Source organism: Monodon monoceros, unplaced genomic scaffold (genome assembly GCF_005190385.1).
Source record: "Monodon monoceros isolate NGI ecotype Baffin Bay Population unplaced genomic scaffold, NGI_Narwhal_1 Super_Scaffold_18, whole genome shotgun sequence".
Classification (NCBI taxonomy): domain Eukaryota; kingdom Metazoa; phylum Chordata; class Mammalia; order Artiodactyla; family Monodontidae; genus Monodon; species Monodon monoceros.
Window position 1 is genome coordinate 12004004 of NW_021703774.1, and position 9101 is coordinate 12013104.

The window sequence follows — 9101 nt, forward strand, 5'->3', positions numbered from 1 at the left end:
CTGTTATATATAAATACAATTGTTATATAGACTATAAATACATACATTTCATGGACAAATATGACAGAAATGGTACATTAAATTCAGTCATAGTTCTTTTCTTGCAGGACTACTCCATGATGCTAATGTGAATGATGAATCTCTTGCAGAGGATATAGTCTATATAACATTTCCAAACTTACTGGCTACAGAGTATTTCCATCACAGAACATTTCATTACAATCTGAAATGTCTGAACTTTAAAATTTCATGTACTTCTTAAAAATCATTTCTTTTCCTATATCTATAAACTTTTTAGTATACTATTATTTGATTGGCTTTCATTTTTAATAATCCCTTAGTAACATAGATTTTATAGGCAAAGCCTCATGATATGTATAATCCCCTAAAAAATATCTTTCAAAACTAAGGTGGATAGATTTAACATATTGATAGAGAATATAGTAATATATGGGTAAGCCTTCGTTTGCATCTTTGAATCCAACATATCTTTTCTACTCAATATGATTTAATCTTGCTCCTTAGTCCAATTTACAAATTTAAAATCTTTGACTTTTCCCTTTCTGTGCTACCCAGACAGCAGTCTGTAAGGCATTGTTCTGGGTTCCCAGCATAACTTAAAGAGAAACTTTCACAATGCCCTGAGCCTTTAATGTCCTGCAAATGAAGGAGGATGTCCTCAAAGCTTGCAGCAAGAACCCACTTAGGTGGCACCGACCTTGACTTCCAAATCGGACAGTTATATAAGAAGGAAAAGTAATGGCATTACCTCTAAATCTGAAGAGAACTGGGAGAAGCTTCTGCCGTCCTCTTCTGCCATCACTGCCATTGAAAACCTGGCTGATGTCAGTATCATAACCTCCAGGAAGACCAGCCAGAGAGCTGTGCGGAAGTTTGCTGCTGCCATGGGCGCCACTCCTACTGCTGGTCACCTCGCTCCTGGAACCTCACTCACCGGAGCCCGGCAGGCTTCCGGAAGCCGAGACTCGCGGTGGTTCCCGACACCAGGCCTGACCACCGGCGTGAAAGAAATCTTCTGTGAACCTGCCTACCACTGCTCCGTGTAACACAAACCAGTCTCTTTGCTGTGTGTACACCGCCATCTGTGCAACAACCGGGAGCTCGCTCTGCGGGCCTGGCGTGATTGACGGACGCTGACCCGGGAAGTTCTGCGCATGCGCGGTTCCCTCTCCCGTGAGCACCTGCGGGAGTCCCGCCTACTCTCGACTTGTGCGAAGATCCTCAACAGGTGTTTGTAAAGGAAGGGCCGGCCTCAGCTGAGAAGGCTGTGAGCAAGGAGGAATTAAGGGTGAACGGACTTCAGCTCCTGAATTTACTGCTGCTCAATCCGAGGTGGCAGCCTGGTCTGAAGGCGGCAGGTGCCCTCTGTGCATGCCCATTAGTTCCCCACTGAGAACCACAGTGCACAGTGGTCAGTGAAGATGTCACTGAAGATGGGCTGCACCTGCCACTGCTCAGGCCACGGAATGGGAGGAGTAACCGCTGAGTGGTCTGCAGCTGTTCTTCTGCAGACTCTTAAAAAGGAAATAGGGGGCTTCCCTGGTGGTGCAGTGGTTGAGAGTCCGCCTGCCGATGCAGGGGACATGGGTTCGTGCCCCGGTCCAGGAAGATCCCACATGCCGCGGAGCGGCTGGGCCCGTGAGCCATGGCCGCTGAGCCTGCGCGTCTGGAGCCTGTGCTCTGCAACCGGAGAGGCCACAACAGTGAGAGGCCCGCGTACCCAAAGGAAAAAAAAAAAAGAAAAAGGAAATAGGGTGACAGAAAATAAAGTTACCAAAGTAAGATGAGATAAAATAAAATAAATCTCTGACTTTTGATTGGAGTGATGAGTCCATTTATACTTGACATAGTCATTAATTGGCTTTACGACTGCCATTTGTTTTTTATGTCTGTTGTCTTTGTTGCTTCTTTATTCCTCCTTAACTCATTTCATGTAAAACCAAATTTTTAGTATTCATTTTAATTCCTCTGTTGATTTTCTATTTACTCCAGGATTTATAATATGAATCAATATATTATGATCTACTTCACAATAATACTGTCTTAACTCCAATAAAATATTGCAACTTTTCTCTATTACTGCTCCATATCCATTTTCCTCTTTTGTTCTATTTTGCCATATAATTTACAAATTATTATATAAAGTGAAATGAGTCTGACAAAGAAAGACAAATACTGTATGATCTTTGTCATATATGGAATCTACATATATTTATATTTATATAGATGGTTGCCAGAGGTGGTGGGCAGGGGTTGGAATAAATGTGTGAACTTTTTTTTAGTTTAAATAAATTGAATTAAAAAATGACATCTGTGTATGTTACAAACTTAAAAACAGAATATTATAATTATTGCTTTATGTAATCTTATGTCTTTTAATAAAATTGAGGAGAAACATTGTATATATAGTCTATATTTACTGACAGATGTACCATTCCAGTGCTTTTCATTTCTTCTTGTAGATTTGAGTTAGTTGATCATTCTGGCTAGAGATTTTTCAGTTTCATTGATCTTTTCAAAAACACAGTTCCCTTTTAATTGATTTTTCCTATTATTTCTCTTTACTATTTCATCTTTTCTGCTTTTATCTTTATTATTTCCTCTCTTCTGTTTGCTTTGGGTTTATTTACCCCCCTTCTTTTATTGTTGCTTAACATGGAATATTAGGTAGCTGATTTGAGACCTTACTTCCTTCTAAAGACAAGTGTTTAATGCTGTAAAATCCCCATAAGCACTGCCTTATCTATTTCCCACAAATTGTAATATGTAATGTTTTCATTTTCATTCAATTAAAATATTTTCTAATTTCCCTTATGAATCTCATGAGTTATTTAGAACTATTATGAGTTATTTAGAAGCATTTGTTTACTTCCAAATATTTGGCTTTTTCCAGATATCTTCCTGTTATCAACAATAATTGCATTGTGCTCAGAAAATAGACTTTGACCATCATCAGTTCTTTCAGATATATTGATTTTTGTTTAATGGCTCAGAAAATGTTCTATTTTGGCTACGTATTCCAAAAGCTTTTTGAAATTTGTATCTTTGCTTTTGTTTGTTGGAGGGATTTATAGATGTCATCTAGGTCAACTTCTGTTTATCAGGTCTTGTATATGTTTACTGTATATTTGCTGTTCTATGGATTTCAGACAGAGAAGTATTAATATATCCAATTACAATTGTGGATTTTTCTTTTTACTCTTCAGTTCTATCAGGTTTTGCTTCATGCATTTTGAAGCTTTATTGGGATTATTATGTCTTTTCCCTCATTGACTGCTTTTTTCTGGTAATATGCCTTGTTCTGAATTCTATTTTTTGATATTACTATAGCCACTCCAGATTTCTTTGCTTAATATTTACATATTATATTTTTCCATATTATTACATTTAACCTTTCAACATCTTTATATTTGAATTTGGTTTCAATAGACAATATATAGATTGTATCTTTTAAAATCCAATTTGACCATCTCTATCACTAATTGGGTCTACAGACTGTTTATATGTAATGCAATTATTGATATATTTGAATTTAATTACACCAACTTATTTTTCTCTTATTATCGGCTCTTTGTTCCCTTTTTCTTTTTATCATGATAGCTTTTGGGTTGAGCGTTTCTTTTTTATTCCATTCATGCTTCACTGTTGGTCCATTATTTATAGCTGTGAAAAACAGTGGTAAACTTACAACAGGATAAGTATAATTACTCCTTCCATTCCTCTATCCTCTTTTAATTATATATTTTAATTGTATTTATGTTATTAGCCACTTTATTTTTACTATTTTTCTTTCAGAGAGTCACATTTCTATTAAAGCAAGTCAAAATAAGAAAAAATGTAGTTATTATCATTTTTTACAATTTCCAGAGATCTTTATTTATTAAACAAATCTAGATTTCTGTCTGATATCATATTGATTTGATATAAAAAGTATTCTTTAATATTTCTTAGATCTACTGGCAGCAATTTCTCTCAGGTTATATTTGTCTGATGAAGTCGTTTTCTGTTTTCTTTGTATGTAATATTTTGCTGCCTCCAAGATTTATGTTTTTATCATTGGTTTTCAGCACTTTGAATATGCTGTATCTTGGTTGTGTGGTGTGATTGAAAATATGATTCTTCTTTACAGCTCTACAGCAAACTTCCTCATTTTCCATAAAGTTCAACCAATCTGAAATTTAATTTTGTTAGCCCAGAAATAATAGAAGTAATAGTAATATAATCAGGTTCTATAGACTGCAGTTAATTTTTATTTAGTATTTTAACATATGTATTGAAGTAATGGAAACATTACATCCTTGTAATGTTTCAATTATCTTTCACTCAAATTCTTAAAGCAGCTTTACAGAACATCAACTTGTCAGATTTGGATACTAAATAGCTTGTCTTGTGCATCATTTATTGTGTGTGAAAACTCATTAACATTATCCCCAAACTGTGTAATCCCAGGATATATAATTGAAATAAAAGACACTGAGGTTAGATTCTTAGTTCAGCATGCCACAGAGACTTTTTTTCAGACTGGGATGTCAGAGGGTTAATGTTTCTTTTTCTTCTTTTTTATTTTGTAAGGAGATATTGACTTGGAAGCAGAAACAGAAAACTAAACCATATTGAGTGCTAAGAGATTTTACCTATACCATGACTCTTAAAGAGTTGATGCTGTTATTTCCTTTCTCTGGATGAGTAAACTGAGTCTCAGAGAGGTTAAGTCACCTAAAATCACAGATATTAAGTGGCAGGTTTTTCATTCCAATCCAGATGTGGTTCTTAAATATAGTGTTTTCACTATTCCTGCACAAATTTTAAAGAGTTTTAAAATTATATTTAGCAAGCATATTTAAATTCTATGAAATTTGAAAGTGTCCTATCATAACTGGAAAAGCAAATTTATAATTAGGTGAACTAATGTAAACACATTTCTATGTTTACTGCTTGGCCAAAGATCAATCATAGATATTAACCAGCTGAGAAGCAGGAGAAGAATATTAGGGATTGATGGAGTGTATCCAGAAAAGTGATTCTCAAGAAGACATCAGAGATTTTAAAAGCATTTCAACATATTTATTCAAAATAAACATGCCTTGCCATCCTATGGAGATTAGGCATAGTGATCAATGAGTTCATTAAAAAAAAGAAACACTTTTGTTTGCAGTTGTTGTCAAGACAATGGTTATAATTAGATAAAAGCAACTTTCAAAGTAATTCTTATTTTCTGCAGCAGGGAACGCTGATGTACACTCTTTAAAAGTTGAAAATCCCAGGCTGGAGAAAATATGTCTGTGAGGAAAAGTATCTGGGCTAAAATATACAGAACAGTAATAACTACACTATTCGTTATTGCAGTAATCTATTCAGAGATCCCAGATCTAGTTAAAATAGTTTTATACACTTTTCCCTAATACTTTGTTCAAAACAGGATGGACATTTTTCAATGATTTGTAGAGAAGAATGGAATTAAAGACTTACATATACCCCAAGAGATTAATTTTAGAGCCACGTGGAAATTTGGATAATTTAAGCACATATTATTCTTGCCAAATTAGTGGCTATTATAGGATACTCTTTCTCAGCCAAACAGTGCTGATTATTCACATTTTATCTCTAATTTCAACTCCTAAGCATATGAGGAATCTATTATATATCATATGCATGTTGAAACTGTTATGAGTTAAATTTGAAGTTTTTCTGTAGACAGTGTTGAAAGTATATTCTGGGTTTCTGGTGCTTTTCAAAACATGTTTAATGTCCAGTGACAATATAACATATGAAAAAAGAGCAAGGGAATTGACCTTCAAACAAAAGGAAGAATGATTAAAGATCACTATTTTTGCCATGTTCACATGACATTTCTCCAAGAAGAGAAAATAAAAACCATGCCTTATATCTTGTTTAAATGCATAAATGTTCTATATAAGTTTGGGCTTATTTAAAAAAAATAGCTGACAAATATGCATTTTTTATTTTGAATTATATAAATGTAACTCTACAAAAATGGAGAGGTATTTTCATATGTAATTATCATCAGCAATAGAGAAATGGTATGATTTTGCTTGATGCCATTTAAATGTGGATATTGTTATGCTTTGAATCCATCATTTTTTATCATAATGCAGAAAAGAGAGTAAAGTTATTCAAATTTGAGCCTTTCTTTCCACAATTTGGGTCTGCAAACGTATATTCCTCTTAGAAGTGTTGTAGGCAGGGAAAGTATTCCACATGATTTAACAAAGACAGATAGGAAATGTATTTAGAAATATTATATTGCATGTGAATTTCAGAGAATTTAAAGAATTTTTGGAGAGATTAAAGGAATTTTTGCCAATCATTTGAAAATCAGAGGAATATAGCCAGTTCCACCCATTTCTATGCTCAATTTGGTTAATCTCTATAAATAAATCTTAACTAATCCCATTTTTTCTGTCAAGTCCATAGCCAATGGTTTTTAAGATTCATTGTCTACCATATGTTAGCACAAAAAGTTTTCCAGAAGGAGATTTGAATTTCTAGTTCAGAGTACTCATCTGGACATATGTCAAAACACCTGTTCTTTCTGAGGGTAACCACCTCCAATTTTTACGTGTCTATAGAAACTCTCAAAATCTCACAGTACATTAATAAAGGCAATATCTCAAACTGTCTTTCAAAGATGTTCTACAAGAGGTCCAGAAACATGTAGCACATCTTGAGCACTTTAGAGAATATGTTATCTGAATCAGCCTCTATAAATGCATCACCTTTTCATATTAAAAAAAACCCTTCAGGCATAATGAAGCCAAGACCATCTATTATCATTAAAATATGGGATTTCTTTGAAAATACAATTGTATGTATACTTTTATTTAAATTATTAAATGTCTGTTTCAACTATTCTGATTTATGAAACAAGTGAAACATACATTATGTAAGTTTCCCTTATTTTCCGTGATTAACTGGTGTGTGTAGTTCTCATATCATCTATAATGAATAATTTATTAGCAATAACTTTCAATAAGATTTAAAGCTATTTCTTCATAAGAGGATCATGGACAAAGTCTGTTACTGGCACATGCAGTTGCACTCAATGTGTTCATGGACAAGGCAAAATAGTTTTTATAGAAAAACACATTATGGTATAGCTGTTGCCATCAACATTGTACATGAATCAGACTTGGAAATGCTATCCTTAACTGTTACTATCAAAGCAATCTCCATGAAGATGTCTGTCCATACAAAGAGCTTTACTTGTTACTATTAGGCTCTAGGAGCACTGATGACATTTTTTATTCATTCTTCTAATTATGGATATGCATGTCTTCTTTCTCCCTTCCTGTAGAATGTATCGTTTTATATCATTTTGCTCATTTTTGTGCTTTGCTTAGGGGCTAGCAAATGTTTTGTACATTTAATCATTAAATACACATTTTTTCTTTATTAGAGATAACTCAGTTTTAAATGTGTTAATATAATTCAAGGACTTTAAAAGATTGTATTGTTTTCTTTTTCATAAACCGACTCTGCGTGCCCTACTGAACACCAGATTCATGGCTTGGAGAGACAGTAAATGCATTTTCAGAGTAGAACAGGGAAATCATTTAATATTCTGCATGCAATTAGTTAAATGCATAAATCCTAAAATCTCCATTAAACATCTTGGAGAGAAAGTGTAGAATTAATTCACATGGACAAGTAACAAGTATGAGTCGAATAATCAGATAGGCTTTGTGTAGTCATATGGAAGAAGGCCGGTGGATACCAGCAGTTTGCAGTCCCTGCCATGTGCTGTAACTTATATTAATAGATTTTCTTACTTTAATCCTTCTTTTCATTTTAAGAAAAAACATACTTATTATTTGGTGTGTTGATCTTTTATTTATTGTTACTAAATTTGTGCTCTTAAACAAATCTTAATTTTTTCTCTTGTGCTGCCCCAGATTTCCCTATTAACATATACATTGCCTTAAAATTGAAAACAAAACAAAACAAAACTGTGGACATTTTCTTCTTTTCTCCTTTTAGCTCCCCCTCCCAGATTCCCTCCCCATTCCACCCTGTTGCCCTTGTCTTTTCTTTCTCTTCATTCTCTAGATTTTCCTATTCTTTGAAAGAATGGTCGAGGTTACCTATAAAATCATCAAGTTTTTTGTGGATGGATTTTTAAACAGCTGGATTACTCTTTATGTTCATAAACAAACTCAGAATGTCTATAAACTTATTTATAGGATGCTTTCTAAATTTGAAATCACGATTGCCCTGACATATTTCCATGTCTCTCTAATATTGCTTTTTCTTTCAATATCCTTCATCACCCCATCAGCTCTCTCTTTCTTTTAGTACATTTCTTTCTCTATTTCTTTTAGTACAAAACTCAGAGTTTTGTCTGTTTGTGTTTTCCACATGACTATATATTGGAACCACCTGGGAAAATCTAAAGACTTCTGAGGGCTGGATTAGGGATTATGAGCTGAGCATAAGAAGTTTTGAAGGCTCTCCACATGATGCTAATGAGTACCATGTTTGAGGAAAGCTCTAGTGGGTTTTATGTATATTTTCAAGGAAATTTGGATTTGCTAATCCTCTCGATTGCTTTCTGAGTACCTCTATATTCACAAATGCATTCATATTTATTATATCTGTCCATCAAATTCTTTAGATTGCTGCCATTTTTCTTTTCCTAATTTCATGAATGAGATGCTTAGATCATTAATTTTTCTTTTTTTTCTTTTCTTTTTTTTTTTTTTTTTTGCGATACGCAGGCCTCTCACTGTTGTGGCCTCTGCCGTTGTGGAGCACAGGCTCCGGATGCGCAGGCTCAGCGGCCATGGCTCACGGGCCTAGCTTCTCCACGGCATGTGGGATCTTCTCGGACCGGGGCACGAACCTGTGTCCCCTGCATCGGCAGGCAGACTCTCAACCACTGCGCCACCAGGGAAGCCCTATTTTCTTCTTTTAATCTGTCTGTTTACAATGATGAATTTCACTCTAAAGTATACTTCAAATTACATTCCATACAGCATCCTTTTGTTTTCGTTCAATTCTAAATTTTTTCGACTTTACAATTTGATGCCTTCAGAAATATGTTTGTATGCAAACACAGGCAT

At 34.4% G+C, this 9101-nt stretch overlaps 1 pseudogene; it reads left to right on the plus strand.

Moving 5' to 3' along the window:
- The first annotated feature begins 673 nt into the window (after positions 1 to 673).
- On the plus strand, positions 674 to 4628 carry LOC114899540 (annotated as a pseudogene).
- Positions 4629 to 9101: the final 4473 nt, after the last annotated feature.